General features: G+C 35.4%; 1 pseudogene; it reads left to right on the forward strand.

The window, feature by feature from the left end:
- The first annotated feature begins 3,402 nt into the window (after positions 1–3,402).
- LOC119040428 (60S ribosome subunit biogenesis protein NIP7 homolog) lies at positions 3,403–15,151 on the forward strand (annotated as a pseudogene).
- Positions 15,152–15,527: the final 376 nt, after the last annotated feature.

The raw sequence follows: 15,527 nt of genomic DNA on the forward strand, positions 1-15,527 counted from the left end.
TTGAACTGGTGACCCTTTGGTTCACAGGCCCATGCTCAATCCGCTGGGCTACACCAGCCAGGGCCAAAATTTATTCTTCAGTCCTTACATTATAAACTTTCAGAAGTATTTTTGATTATGAGCCTTCAAGATATTACTACACTCCCTTGTAATATGGGACTTTTATATACTGCTTTTGTTTTTATGTAATGGCTATTACTTATTGTGTTACTTAGGATAGGCTAAGTGTTATAGAAGTGAACAGAGGAAATAATGCAGTGCAGTGGAAATTCAAATTTGCTCTCAATATAATAGTTGACAAATGTAGAGGGTGGCAGATCACCTCTCCTCCGGGAGCCTATTCAGTGTCCCAGACTACTTCTTCATATATCTCTACTAATGTGTGGATTTTTCTTATCCTCTGCATGTGCCTAACAGAAGAATTAAAAACTCCAGTAAATGTAATACACACACACAGAAAAACCACCAAAGATAAAGTAGATAAAAGGTTTTAATTGACCATGACAGAAGTGGAACAAATCATTATTGCTCCTATCCCACTGAACTCAGTCACATGGATACATCTAACTCTGAATGAGCCTGAAGAATGAGGCCATTAGTGTGTGCCAAAGGAGGGGAATGGGTTTGGTTAACAGCTAGTGGTCTCTGAGAAACTCTCAAACGTGGCAATCTATAGTCTGTCAATATGTAAGACAGGATGAAGTAGACTAAGTAGGGTATCATTAGAAATAAATGCTCTTTAAACCTGCTTGCTAAGATCATTCTTCACACATGCATAAAATCTCAAATTTAACCCATAACTTTTCTAGCCATTTGCATATATTAGCAAATATCCCAGTCTTCAATTACTAAATAGATAAGTCCCATACAAGCTAATATCGAAAAGTAATTTTCTCATGTAATTTAGAACTTCTTTCCTACTCATCTTCAATATGTTTTAGGCTTAAAATCTATAGTAGAGGGAGGGGGTGTTGGCCTTTTTCACTATCTCTCAGGCACATAATAGAATTATAGTGACTATTAGTTGTACAGAAATGGGAGTCCAAGCCAATTTGTGATTTTTAAAAGAATTCGGGCTCTTGCATATATTCTCTATTGAAGTGCAATCTTCTCTCTACCTCTTTGCTCTGTTCTATGTAACTCTGAAAATTACTCATGAGATGAAACTACATTAAATGATCAGTGGGATTTATTTCTATCTGGATCTCTCATGTTTCCTCCTAGCCTCCTGGTTTTAGCCAAAAGCTCCTTATAGAAAGTTTCAATTTTCACCAGCACCTTACAACTATCCTGCATTACCACTGCATGTACTTCAGAGTTTCAACTCTCCTTCCCAGTTCTTCTCCGGATATGAGACCTCTGTCTAAATGCAGTAGTAAAGCAGGTGTAATAGTGTCTTGGGATGATGAAGAATTGTTGCAAAGTTTCTGAAATCCATGTGTGGGGTTCAGGGATATCTTTTAGGAGTGTTATGAAGCATTTCCTTAACATAGTTAAAAAGGTATTTTATAAATGCTGCTTGGGTGTGTCATAACATGAGGGCCTGAGTTAAATTTCTCTTAATCCAGATTCACATGCCTTATCATTGCTGCCAATTCTTTTCGCATTAAATTATCTGACAGCTCTAATTTTAAGTACCACTATGAGTTTTCATCTTTTATTTGGTGACTTCATGGGTATTTTTAATGTAAGTACCTTGTTCTTTTTTATTTAAACGTTATATATTAGTACAGTAGTACATGTGTATAATTTACAAATACAAATTTCTTCTAATTAAATAAACATCCTTTAGTTTGTCTAGATTTCATCATTGTTGGATTCACAAACAAAAATGGAAACACTATTCTAAATTACAGATTTATCTTTTTTCTCTCACTATCTAAGGCAGTCTTATTCAAAGCGTGTTTTTCAAAATGATATCCATTGGCAAATTTTTGTCACCAATCCACAAAGAAGTAAAGCCAGAAATTGGATTAAACATTTACGCATGCTTATAGAAACTGACATCGCTGCAACATCAAAGTAGGAGGTCATTTCTTCAGAAATTTATTTTTACACAGGTGTTCTCCTATGATGTACGAAATGATGATGTATGAAAAAGTCTTTCACCAAAAGTAGTTCAAGAAGTACTGCTTGTGGGCCCTCTGGGACTACTCCTGTGATGGTCTATTCCTTGTTTTCCTTAGTTAGCCCCATATAAGGCATCCTGGATCATCCTCATTAGCTAGATTTTTATACTGAGAAGCTCTCTACATCAGTTCATCTAGCCCAGTTTTGCACTCTCCTCCATCATTCCCAAACTCTTCCACTGGACTGTCAGGAACATGTTTTGTCTTCAAACCCCCCCCCCATCTCCTCAGTTTATTTTCACAAAATCACATTCATCCGCCTCTGCCTGATCACGTTCTATTCTATAGTACTTTTATTCTTGCAATTTTTCTCTGTCACTTTCATAAGCAGTCTGTATCTATTTTTCCCATCAATGTGCAAATGTGGTCTGATTTTTTTCCATCCAAAATATATCTCTATCTATTCATCCACTTTATCTTTTATCCATAACCATCTTTACCTATTCTGATACTATGTCCCTTTCCAGACACCACCTCATTCCACTCTCTTCTTTCACAAAAATAATGAATTTTGAACCAACAGTCTATTATTACTGCGTGCACTTCCACATTCTCTCTTCCCTCCCCTCCTCGTCTCTGTTGATACAATAAAATGCTTTTGTCAAGGAAACCTATAATTTTTATCTTGGCAAATGTTGCTTTTTCTTTCTTATCTTACTTAATTGATGTCTCAGTAGCATTTAGTGTAAAATACTACTTCTTTTTCTTAAATCAATTTATGCCTTTGTATTCTTTAACTATTACATTTTCTTATCTGCTACTGTATTGCCTCCCCCACCCCGCAGTGCCTGGTGTTGTGACATTCTTTAATGTCATTTGACTCTAGGTGATTGAGTGCCCCAGTGCTCAGTCATCAACCCCCCTCCTCTGCTCCAAATTCATCATGCTCAAGTTTCATCATTCAGTTGTGTGTCTACAAATAACAGATTTGCTGAGACCTGTCTCCAGGCCTAACATTTCCAAATGAAAGTTGAACGTATAAACACAATAGCTTACTAGACATCTCCACTTTGGTAACTAAGATGTGTGTTCAATTCAAGAAGTCCCAGTGAAATTCATGGTTTTCTCCCCTGAATCTACTGTTCTCCATGCTTCCTTTTCTTGGAGAATGGCACCAACACTAAATTTCGTAACCAAAAGGCCAAGAATCTTTGTTGATTTCCATGTTTTCTTTCTCTTTTCTTTTGGCACATATTTTCAGCCCTGTTTCCAAAATATATTATAAATACACTCTCTTCTCTTCCATTGACCCACCAATGTAATTGGCCTGACCATGGCTATCTCTGGACCAGACTCCCAGGTCGTGCCTATAGCTGCTCTCTGCTTCCTAGGTAAGCCCTCTTCTCCTCCATCCTCTTAGCTCCAGACAGAATGAATATTTGAAATATTCAATTCAAGAATCTAAACCCTACTAGAAACTTTTTTCTACTCTTATATAAAAACATCTAATTTCTTTTCAGTGTCTGATAAGCATTTAGTCCTGCTCTAGAACAGAAATCACTTTAATATATTTCTGTCCCTTTGTCACTACCACTAAAATTGGCTTTCTTTTAGATAACTCAGAGCATTTGTATTTGCTCTTCCTTTTGCTTGTAATATTCTTCCTCCTAGAACTTCAAATTGTGGGCTTTTAGTATTTATGTCTTATGTGAAAACCCATCTTCTAACAGGTTTCACCAATACCTTAAACCAATCAGTTTAAAGGTACTTCCCCATTGCTTGGTATCACAGTATTCTACTTTCATAAAAAACACAGATCCCTAGTAAAACATTCTTGTTTTGTGCGAGAATTTTTTCTTGTTTGACTGCACACCCCTACTCAAACAAGTGTTCCAAAATTAGTGTTGTTATGTCCTACACTTACAATAGGGCTTAGAATACAGGAGACAATTGATAAATAATTTTTGAATGAATGAAATGTAGGAGCAGGTAGATTGGCAGCTATTTCATATTACTTAATGATTGATACAGTTATGCTGATTTAAAATCATCTCTAGTCTGTTTATCAAGATAAGAAAGATGGGAAACCATTGACATTGCATAATAAAGTATTTCTGGTAGAAAACAGAACATAAATAAAATTTATCATATCAAAAGTTCATTTTAAAGTGCAGTTATTATAAACAAGTGAAACCCTCTTTTATAGACCTTTCAATTTCAAGAAGTTTAAAGTAAAAAAAAAATCTATTCTATTTTTACAAATTATTTGCTTCTCAATTCTAAGGACAAGGGGAAAGACTGAGTTTACTGACAAAGCAAAAATAAAATAACCATGCTAATTTAGATTCCTCTAAAAAATGCCAAACTACATTTTATTACTTTTCAATTATAATTAATCTATTTTGAAGTTCTAATTAAACGCCCGCATGATAAAAATGTTCTTGTTTTAGTTTTGAAAGAATTAGTGATTGTTTTATTGATGCCAACATGGAAAATGCATTTGGAGAAAAACCGACCCTGGACTCAATAACAGCATGTTGGGTATTGAGGGCTCATGTGCTGTAAACTAACTTAAAAGTGTGTGTGTTGCATTAACTGTGTTCTCTTAAAATATCATAAAATACATTTCCAGTTTAAATTGGCATACACATTTTAAATTTCGATTTGGGGACTCCATTTTTAGGTCAGAAACTCATAGTAGCACTTATTATTATCATGGTTATTATAAATTATTGAAAGTATTATTTTAACAGAAGAAAGTAATAATTGCCACACTTCAAGTCATCGTTATAGATGTCCTCTATGGTGTCACATTTGACTCTCAGCAGGTCTATCTCTAATTGTTTGTGCTGATATATACAGATAGTCAGTGAAATGTGAATGTGAATACGTGAATATGTAAAGATTTTCCTTCCACTCATTCACATCTGTCTATATTTCCTAAATAATTGGTTGGTCTGGAAAAAAAAGATAAGTTTATCTCAGCTAGGCTATTACTCTAAATTATTTTAAAAATTATTATTTTCTATGCTTTTATTATTTTTACAAAAGTGTATTTAATTAGTGAACACAACTGATAACTTTGTAATCTTTATTATATTTTTTACATTACCATTTAGTCCCCTTGTACCCTTCTCTCCCCAGCGATCAGCACACTGTTGTCTATGTACATGAGTCCTTGTTCCTTTTTGCTCAATCCCTCCACCCCCGAACACCCTCCCAACTAACTGTCACAACTGATATAAGCTTTGCACCATTTGATTTGAATAAGATAAAACAATGCTATTATGATTCTTGTGACTTGGTTAGAAAACTAGGGCCAGGTTACTCCCTGAGTGATAACATAGGGGAAAAACTGGAACAAGTTCTGATAGTACAGGATCTGAGCTTCACAGGAAAATGAGCCTCGATAAAGTAAGTAAAAGAGAAACATTAAAATGTGAATTGTGATTAAATCTCCAAAATATATTTAGTTTTGATTGCTGTTTTCATTAGCAGTTGATAAAAGAGTAATCAAGAGATGAGTAATTAAAAAGTATCTAAAAATAATTACTCTTTCAGATAATCAGGCTCATCCTAGCTGAGATAAATTTATCCCTAATACCTACCAGCTATTAGGGGAGTACAAGAAAGGCTCACATGAAACTTACAAATGAAAAATGAAACCAGTAAATTATTAGTAACATATGATCTATGTTCCTCCTCTCACCTCTATAATATCAACATTGGAATATACATGAAAAACAATGTTTGTCACTAAAGTCAGCAAAATATCAAATGTATCTACATTTAAATAAATATTACTGTTTATGTATTAGTGTTCTTTGATGAGTCAATGATGTCTGAGTAAGTAGTAAAATAAATCATGAATCAGTATAAATATGTATATATTGATGTAATTTCAAGAAAATCATAAATTAACATTATTAAAATTGATGTTTTAAGATAATTTTTGTTCAGCCAATAGTAATGGCAATTTATGTGTTATTTAACTCATTAAAATTCTAAGATAGTCTTTTAATAAGTTCAATTTGAAGACATTTTACTCGGTTAAGCAGGAATTCCTTTAGCAAAAGAACTTTTAACCAATAATAAGATTCAGATATTAACCACAGATGTAATATTCAAACATTAGGAAACTGTTAAGGAAATGTCATATATAATAATAAGGTATTATTATAATAATAGAATCAATTAAAATATTTTAATTTCATTATACATGACTTTATCATGTTACACAATGTATAAATTCACAGTTCTTAAATTCTTCAATTTTTGTTCAAACTACAATATTACAAAGAAATTATTATCCAGAAATAATAATTTATTATTAATTTTTCCAAAATTTACCTTGTTTGGTAACGGCCAGGAAAAAGTCTCAATAGAAATAATTTTTGGATTGTTTGGATATGATTCTTCTTCATAGACATGCAAATGCTTTTTTCTTTATTCTAACTTCCTAGAAACTTTGCTGCTTTAGTTCACATGTACTATATTTGATTTACATTTTTTCATTCACATTTTAAATTAGTAAAAATATCTCTAGGTTTTAAAACCTTTTAATAAAAATTTATTTTACAAAGCTCTATTATATTCATTCAATCTGAGAAAGAGGTACCAAGTTTATTACTTGTCTTTCCTCTTAATTACACTGTGTGTCTTTGCCATGATAGCAGTGGAAAAACCAGCAAATCATTTTGAAATTTGGAAGTGTTGACAAGAGATGAGAAAGTTTTCCCTGTGGTCCCAATAGTGTTGATGACTTGATATTTTCATTACACATGTGTTGTGCTAGTGTTGAGCTTTCAATGTGTTCTCTCACATGTGTATTTAATTTAAATTTTAGCCTGCTTTTGATATGTGGGGTCCTCTAAAGCCAAAGTCAATGGCAAAGAGGCTTAAGAACAAGGACATAGATAATTGTTTCCAGCTTCTCTATATCCACCCTAGATTGCTTCTGGAATGACTCACTTACCATGTACTGGCTTACACCCAAACATTTTCTTAGGACTCTTCACAGCAATAAACCCTTTGCTTGAATTTTGAAGATCCTACCAGTTTAACTCATTATCTCATTCATCTTACTCTTGTCACCAACTTTACCATCTGAAGTAGGTTTGCCACTATAATCACACCTGCTATCATGTCAATCTCTCTCCTACACCAAAAACTATTCTGTTCAGCTTTCTTGTTACTCCCATTTCTTTGCCAACAGAAACTACAGCTAAAATCAGCCATACTTTCTTTTCAAACATACAGTTTGTTTAAGGTGAGCTGGAATCAAAATTGAAACACGGGACCAAAGTTTAATAAGTTGTGACAGTACAACTATTTATTTAAAGAGCTGTTTAGTTAGATTTTTTAAAAGAAAGGGGTAATGAACATTTTTAAATTATATAGGAATCTTCTTAATATTTCACTGCCTATTGAAAAACTAAACTAATATTCAGTTCATTATCCACTTACTTCTATGCCCCATTTGTCATTTTCCATTATGATAAAAAACCAAACTAAAATAATTTTAAAAGAGTTAGAATTATATTACTTTCCAAAAAAATGAGACACATTTTAAAATGTGGATCCAAGTTAATAACACCCAAACAATGAAGTAAATAAGCTAAAGACTTTCGAGGACAGAATTTTCATTGCCAAATAAATAAAATGAACTTTAACCTTAAAAAGAATTGCTGTTATTAAGTGAAATGGTCTCATGTTGTTTCAGTGGAAGGAGGTTTTTTTATCTGTATTTGGAATTCATAGCATCTGGAAGAAGAAATTGAATAAAAACTGATTTTGCTACTTGGCAATATGGACATAGATATATTAGATACCTTGAGACAAAAGCCACCCAGAAGCAAAGTATATTAAATAAAACAACAGAAAGTTAGATAACTACTGTGAGCTATGGAAGGAAGATGAAAAGTTGTAATGCATTTATAAGTAGCCAAGTACCTCAGCAAATACTGGCAAGTGCTCCATAGAACAAATTTAAGAATTCTCTGAGCTGGCCGCCATGTTAGTGACCTTAAGAAATTCCCTCAGAACTGACTAGTTTACAGACTTGATGATATTTGTAAGAGAGAAATGAATGAAGACAAATAAATAAGCACCCAGAAAATGCCAAGAGAAATGAAGAGTTTTGAGGGTAAGCTCTTTGACCAGTGCATGAATGTAGGAATTGAAAAATATATTGAAAAAGAAAAAAGGAAAAAAGAGAGAGGGAGAGAGATAATAAAAGCATGGAATCTTCAGAAGACTGGAAATTTAAAGATCAGTTCACCTAAGCTCTCAAATATTAAACAAAGTTCTGGAGAAATGTGAATATATTTGTTCTAAGGGAAATATAGTTAATTTAAAAATGTCTGATAATATTACTGACTAATATATTTATAAATCACACTAAACACTATTTGATTCTTTACCTATATACTTGAAATAACTTTGAAGCTAAAAATCAAGTGATTTAACAGGATTTTTTTGTTTATTGTGCATTTGATGCTGTTGTTAAAATAATAATTGCTTCAGCTCTCCTTTTATTTCTTACCTAGAATTGTCTTAAGAACAGCATACTTTAAGTAATCTTGACATTAAACATTGCATGTAATTTGGTACCAATGGATTTTGTGTATTAATACTTTATTTGGAACAGGTAAGGAGAATGAGCTTTAACTGATTTTTTTAAATGAAGAGACACAAATACCTGCTAAAGATCTATCTTAAAATATTAATCTTTAGTGAATATAAGAGCATAATAATTTCTAGAACATTTACTTTTTACAAATATTCATTAATCTTATATTCAATCCATATCCCATACTGTAAGAATATCCAATTTTTTAATTTTTTCCTTACAATTAAGGAAATTGATATGAAGAGCTTATAAAAGTGTACCTATTATGAAAAAATATCTTTGAATGCATTCACTTAATGACCAAACTCATGTATTAAAAATAAATAAAGTCATAGGAATGATAGGAAAAGAGATACTTTAAATGTATCCCCCCTGTAGCAGCAATAATCTGGCAGCCATCCATGACAAACATACTTTTGTGGGACCTTTGGGATCGAGGTAGGAAGTGGCAAAGTCCTAGCGGGGCCCCACACCAAGGGGTGCTGTTTGGAGAAGGCAGGCCTATGCCCACGTGGCAAGTTTGCCAACCATGTTCCGACATATGGACCTGGAAACAACCTCATCTCTCTATGGAGTTGGATATAGCTCCATTTGGCCTTAGTTCTGCCACTGGTACCATCTGCCAAAGGACCTAGGAGGAGTCATGCCTACCTGTGTCCTGGATAACCCTGAAGTAATCCAAGACCCAACTCCAGTAGTTCAGCCATAGTCAAGGAGCATTCCTGCCAGCTGAGGGATCCCCTAAAAGACAGGCTGGTCCCTGTCCCCAAAGGCAGGTCCATCAACTTCTGGATCCTGAGGCAGCATTGTAATGAGTCATTAGTCTCTCTTTGCCATGGTCAGGAAGCAGTCTTGCTGGCTTAGAAACCAGGCAGGAAGATTCCTGCCCATTCATGGCCCCAGAAGCAGGCCTGCAGGTGTTGGTCCCAGCTGCAAATCCTGATGTTGCTGTATGACATGGCTTCAGCCCCCTGAGCCACAGACCAAGTCTAATCCTGTCTCTGAAGGAACTCTGCTCAGTGATCCAGGTGGGAGCCACACCCTTTTGTGTACCTGGTAGGAAGCCTGCCATCTGCAGATCCAATTGCAGAGCCTCCTCCCCGCACCAGCTTTGCTAAGCAAGTACCTAAAGACAGTCAGTCCAGTGTGCCCAGGCACATGCCTTCCCAAGCCACTTGTAACAGTGCTGCCAACTATAACACCCCATTGCAGACCCTACAACAGCCACAGGACCTGGCCTCAACCCAAATCTACTGTTATTTTAGAGGTAATCTCATCAACCCAGGGACCATAGACATGAGAAGTCTTTACCTGCTGAAATCAGTCTGTAAAGACTGGAAAAGGTGTTTGCTCCTCCAAAGTCTCAGACACCTATGTAAGGCTACATAGGTAATGAAGAATTGGGTGAACATTAAACCACCAAATAAGTATTTTCTATCATAATGATATGAAACTAGAAAGCAGTGACAGCAGTAAAACTGAAAAATTCACAAATATATTTGTATTCACAAATACACTCGTATTCACAAATACACTCCTGAACAATCAAGGAGTCAAAAAGAAAGTAAACAGAAATAAAAAATTATCTTAAGAAAAACAAAGATGGAAATATATCATACCAAAACTTACAGGAGAGAGCAAGCAGTTCTAGGAGGGAAATTTATGGCAATAAATTCTTATGTTAAAAAACCTCAATCAACAACCTAACTTTACACTTTAAGGAATAGAAAAAGAAGAACAAACAAATCTCAAAATTAGAAGAAGGAAATAGTAAAGATTAGAGCAAAAATAAATGAAATAGCAATAAGATACAAAAAAAGATCAATGATTCTAAGAGTTGTTTTTTTGAAAAGGAAAACAATATTGACAAAGCTTTCACAAAACTAAGAAAAAAGAAGACTCAAATAAAATTAGAAATGAAAATGAAGATATAATATGCCACAAAATTACAAAGACTCATAAGAGATTAATATGAACAATTACATGCCAACAAACCAGATTACCCAGAAGAAAGATGAATGCCTAGCAATATACAACCTACCAAGACTGAATCATGAAGTATAAAATCTGAAAAGACTAATATTATGGAAGTAGTAATCAAAATTATCCCAACAAATAAAAGCTCAGGGCCAGTTGGCTTTACTGGTGAATTCTACCATATCTTTGAAGAATTAACATCAGTGCTTCTCAAATTCCTCCACAAAACTGACGAAAAGGAAACACTTCCAAACTCAGTTTATGAGGACAGCATTATTTTCATACAAATCCAAATAAAGATGATACAAGAAAAGAAAATTACAGGCCAATATCCCTTTTAAATATATATGCAGAAGTCCTTATCAAAACATAATGTAAATCAAAATGTAATATACTACATTAGAATGAAAATCACATGATAACTTCAATAGATGCAAGGGAAGAATTTAATATTCATGATAAAAACTCTCAACAAATTAGGTATAGAAGGAATGTATCTCAGTACAATAAAGGCCATATATAACAAGTTACAGCAACACAAACTCAGTCAGTGGTGAAAAGTCAGGAGCTTTTACCCAGGAGCATGAGTAGGACGCCCATTCTTACTACTTTGATTCAACATATGGGGTCAGGCACAAATAATGCCCTTTTTAAATTACATTAAGATATTTTATTACGAAATTATAACATGTAATTCTGTGGCATAAAAATATCACACTCAAGCTCATGAAATGACATTTTAGATGAAACGTTCAAATCGCATGAGACATTTTCATACTCTAACAACCACACTCAATGGCATCCCTTCTGCCAGACCTTGTAGTACTGGAAGTTCTAGCCAGAGCATTTGGAGAAGAAGAAGAAATAAAAGGCATCCTTATTGGCAACGTTGTCATTATTTGTAGACGATATGTCATATATAGAAAACCCCGATTACCAGAAAAAACTGTTAGAACTAATAAACAAATTCAGAAAAATTATTGGATAAAAATGATACCGAAATCAATTGTTTTTCTACACATTAACACTAGGCTATCCAAAAAAGAATTTGACCATATATGTGTGGATTTATTTCTGTGTTCTCTGTTCTGTTTGATTAATCTGTGTCTGTTTTTATGATAGCACTATGCTGTTTTAATTCCTATCACTTTGTAATATACTTTTAAATTAGGAAGTGGAGATTTCTGGCCAAGATGGGGGTGTAGATAGATATACTTTGCCTCCACACAGTCAAAAAAAGGACAATAATACATTTAAAAATAAAAGAATAACCAGACCTGCCAGAAAATTGAACTGTATGGAAGTCTGACAACCAAAGAGTTAAAGAAGAAACATTCATCCAGACCAGTAGAAGGTGCAGAGAGAGGCAGCCCAGGCAGAGAGGATGCATGACAAGGCAGCCGATGGAGGCCCAGGGTGATCAAGGTGGCGGCTGGCAGACCAGGTGGTCCCACATTTGTGTGCACATAAGCCTAGAGGAACAACTCGGGAGTGAGACAGACCACACAACCCAGGGTTCTGATGTGGAGAAATAAAGCCTCAAAACTTCTGACTCAAAAAAAACCTGTGGGGGTTGAGGCAGTGGGAAAAACTCCCGGCCTTACAGGAGAGTTCATTGGAGAGACCCACAGAGTCGTAGAACATGCACATACCCACCTGCCTAGTAATCATCACCAGAAGAGCCCAATCTGCTTGTGGGTAGTGGAGAAAGTGGCTGAAAGCTGGCCAAGACCTAAGCAAGAGGCATTTTTCCCTCTCGGACTCCTTCCCCACAGTGCCACAAAGCAGCAATATGGGTTGCCCCATCCTGGTGAATACCTACTGCTCTGCCCCTTACTATGTAACAGGTGTGCCAAGGCAAAAACATACGGTTCAAATAACAGATCAAAGCTCCAGGAAAAAAAAAACAGCCAAGTGATGAAGAGATAGCCAATCTATCAGATGCAGAGCTCAAACACTGGTAATCAGGATGTTCACAGAAATGGTTCAGTATAGTCACAAAATAGAGGAAAAAGTGAAGGCTATGAAAAGTGAAGTAAAGAAAAATGTACAGGTAACCAACAGTGAAGGGAAGGAAACTGGGGCTCAAATCAATGGTGTGAACCAGAAGGAAGAAATAAACATTCAACTTGAGAACAATACAAAAATAAGAATTCAAAAAAATGAAAAGAGGTTTAAGAAACTCCAGGACAACTTTAAATATTCTAACATCAAATCATAGGGTTGCCAGCAGTACAAGAGGAAGAGCAAGAAATTGAAAATTTATTTGAAAACATAATGAAGGAGAACTTCCCCAATCTGGCAAAAGAAATGGACTTCCAGTAAGTCCAGGAAACTCAGAGAGTCCCAAAGAAGTTTGACCCAAGGAAGTACACACCAAGGCACATCATAATTACATTACCCAAGGTGAAAGATAAGGAAAGAATCTTTAAGATTCTTTTAAAACAACAATAGAAAAACGAAACAGTTACCTACAAGGGAGTTCCCTTGCAGGCAAGAAGGGGCTGAAAAGAAGTATTCAAAATCTTGAAAAACAAGGACCTACATCCAAGATTACGCTATCCAGCAAAGCTATCATTTAGAATGGAAAGTCAGGTAAAGTGCTTCTCAGATAAGGTCAAGTTAAAGGAGGTCATCATCACCAAGCCCTTAGTATATGAAGTGTTAAAGGTACTTACCTAAGAAAAAGAAGATTAAAAAAATATGAACAGTAAAGTGATAACAAACTCTCAATCACCAAACCTAAAAAACAAAAACAAAAGCAAACTAAGCAAACAATAGAATAGGAACAGTTTCACAGAAATAGAGATCACATGGAGGGTTATCAGTGGGGAGGGAAAAGGAGGAGAGTGGGGGAAAGGTACAAGGAATAAGAAGTATAAATGGTAGGTACAAAATAGACATGGGGAGGTTAAGAATAGTATGAGAAACAGAGAAGACAAAGAACTTGTCTATGTGACCCGCAGACATGAACTAAGTTGGGGGAATGACGAATGAGGGTACAGGGTGGAGGGCACAAAGAGGGACAGAAAAATGGGATAACTGTAATAGCATAATCAATAAAATATATTAAAAAATTAGGAAGTAGAATTCCTCCAGCTTTGTTCTTTCTTTTCAATAATACTTTGTCCATTTGGGGTCTTTCATGGTTTCATACAAATTTTTAGAATTTTTAAGAAGATATTTGTGAAAAAGCTTCCGGAATTTTTATATGGCTTTATATCAGGGAAAAGGAGGAATTGCTGCCATTTGTGACAAGGTGGATTAAACTCGATGACAAAGAAAGACACATCTTGTATGAACTCAGTTGTGTGGGGAATCTAAAGATGGCAAACTCTCCCTGGCTGGTGTAGCTCAGTAGATTGAGTGAGGGCCTGGGAATCAAAAGATCGCGGTTCGATTCCCAGACAGGGCACATGCCTGGCTTGCAGGCCAGTTCCCAGCGGGGGACACACGAGAGGCAACCATACATTGATATTTCTCTCCCTCTCTCCTTCCCTTCCCCTCTAAAGATAAATGAATAAAATATTTTTTAAAAGATGGCAAACTCACAGAATCAGTGAAGAGGTGTGTTCAGCAGTGGAGTAAGCGAGGAGATGGCCAAAGGGTACACATTTGCCATTTAAAGTAAGTTCTGATCTAATGTGCAACAAGGTAACTCTCATTCATGATACTGTATTTTATACTTGGAATTTACTAAGAGTAGATCGTAAGTGTTCTTACCACATACGCACAAATGCAAAATGGTAACTATGTGAGTTGATAGATGTGTTAATAGCTTGATTGTGCTATTCATTGTACAATTATATTTATATCAAATCATCACAATGTATACCTTAAGTATATACATTTTTATTTGTCACTTATACCTCAACAAAGATTGAAAATAATATAAAATAAAATAAATATCTCTATGAGGCACAAGGAACCAGTGTTCCAACAGAGAGAAAACGCAGCCTTTGATGGAAGAGGAGATCCATGTCCTGTTTGAGAAGATAGAAAACACATCTGGGAGAATCTTCAGGTGCTAGCCGGCAGGCCTGATGGCACCTGCTGTTCCAGGCTGCAAAAAGACCAGGTGTAACACATGAGTGAAAAAATCCTGAAGTTGATCACCAACATCTCTGATGACAAGCTGGTGTCTCTGGAGATCTGTTTCAGAAAATTCATCAAGACCCACAAATTCCGGTTCTGCATCAAAGCCCTGGATCACCTTGCCCCCTGTGCCAAAGACAAAGTGTGGATAAAGCCTGGAGTAGAGCAGTCCTTCTTACATGGGAACCAGAAGTACATGCAGATTGTAAAATCTGAAAGTACTTCTCCGTGCCAGGGGGCACTTCATGGCAGTCACCCCTTTGGGTTTGGGAGTGGCAGCTAAGTCTACGCAAAAGACTTCAGGGAAGTCAATCCCATGGCGATTGTAGTATCTCATTCAGCAGGGGGAAATCTGCGACATGAAGAGACATTGTCTTAAAAGAAAAGCATCGCGAAGACTCATGGCTGTGTGAGAGAGCCTAGGTGTGTTTCCTGTGTCTGTGTTGGCTCCCCCATCATGTTGAATTATGTCAACACTGTGACCTCTCCAGGAACTTATTAGTTTTATATTCTCTCTCTTATGGACAAATGTAAGATGGATTTATATTAAGCAGAAATGGTTCAAAAAATGGAGTTTTGGATCTTTGTATTTGCTATTAAGTAGGATGTTGTGTTTTACATTTCAGTCAGAGGGCTTCTGGTTTTTAGTAAAAGGTTCTAAACCATTGGAATTGAGGACAAGAATGGTTTATCATTGTTATCTGTGATAACACTGTTTTCTAAACTCATAATAAGAACACAACAGGTTTTCTCAT

The sequence above is a fragment of the Artibeus jamaicensis genome, unplaced genomic scaffold (genome assembly GCF_021234435.1).
Source record: "Artibeus jamaicensis isolate MK-2021 breed Jamaican fruit bat unplaced genomic scaffold, CSHL_Jam_final contig_233, whole genome shotgun sequence".
Taxonomy (NCBI): Eukaryota; Metazoa; Chordata; class Mammalia; order Chiroptera; family Phyllostomidae; genus Artibeus; species Artibeus jamaicensis.